The following is a 1,111-nucleotide window of genomic DNA, read 5'->3' as shown; positions in this document are numbered from 1 at the left end:
TTTGCTTTTTCCTCCTATTGTGCTACATATCTAGGTGCTTACATCCATATTCCTCTGCAAGCATCATTTCTTACTAATTCAAGGTGACGACTGATCTTAAGATAATAGGGTAAAACTATTGATATATTTATCAAGAGTCTTCTCCATGGCGGACAGGTTTCACATGTGGAAGTAGGTATTAAGGTCTCCCAGTTACAGATAAGGAACATAGAACTTAGAAAAAGTACATTTCTTACAAGGTCCTTTAACTACTCGGGGTGAAGCCAGGAAGCAAATCCAGGTTGGGACCACACTGGGCCCTGAAATATTTGCCACATGGAAGCCCATGGGAGGACAATGTAAGCTAATGAAAGTTAATAGGCTGGGGGTCCTCATGTCAGAAAGCAGAATGCTATTAAAAAAAGGTGTGAGGGGATGAGGGTACAGCCAAGGTCGGAGAAACAACAAGCCCAGGTCCCAGCTCTGCTTTTGCTGCTGATAGGGTGCCATGTTCACCCATTTCTGTGCTGTACAGGCCCATGGGTCTGTTTTAAAAGAATGCTTCACTTTTAAATATTTAACAGAGGATTCTCAGTTAAGCATGAACTTGGATGCATTCCCAGTTCACAATGATTCAACACCCTTATATACATGGACCTCTGCTAAGTACTCTTGGAATTCAATCACAAAGATACTGCATTGACGTCCTTAAAAATCCTCCTTCTGAAAATACGAGTTAAAATAAATGTGAATAGACACAGTAAAGCTTGATAAAGGCTATTGCAAAGCACTAGGATGTCACTTCAAAGGTAAGCATTTCCTCTGAGCAATCAAAATAATACAGTGTCCAAAAAATATAATCAAACATAGTTTAGAAAAAAACCTATATGCATGCAGAAAGCTCTACCTGCTCTGCTCTGTCAATTTTCTAAACTAGGCAGAGATGCTCTTTACCTTGACCATAGTTAGCCTAGATTAAGAACACTTTTTATATGCTTTTCCTTTGCTTCTATTATTTGTATATTTCAATGGTATGTACAGAACTTAAAAAAAAAAAAAGGAAGAAAGAAAAAAGCTAAGAGTTCATGGTTCAGATGGGCTTTCATTTGTCACTCACTAAACTAGGAATCAT

Source organism: Hippopotamus amphibius, chromosome 6, assembly GCF_030028045.1.
Source record: "Hippopotamus amphibius kiboko isolate mHipAmp2 chromosome 6, mHipAmp2.hap2, whole genome shotgun sequence".
Lineage (NCBI taxonomy): Eukaryota > Metazoa > Chordata > Mammalia > Artiodactyla > Hippopotamidae > Hippopotamus > Hippopotamus amphibius.
The sequence above is the reverse complement of the archived record's forward strand: the minus strand, read 5'-3'. Positions refer to the sequence as shown.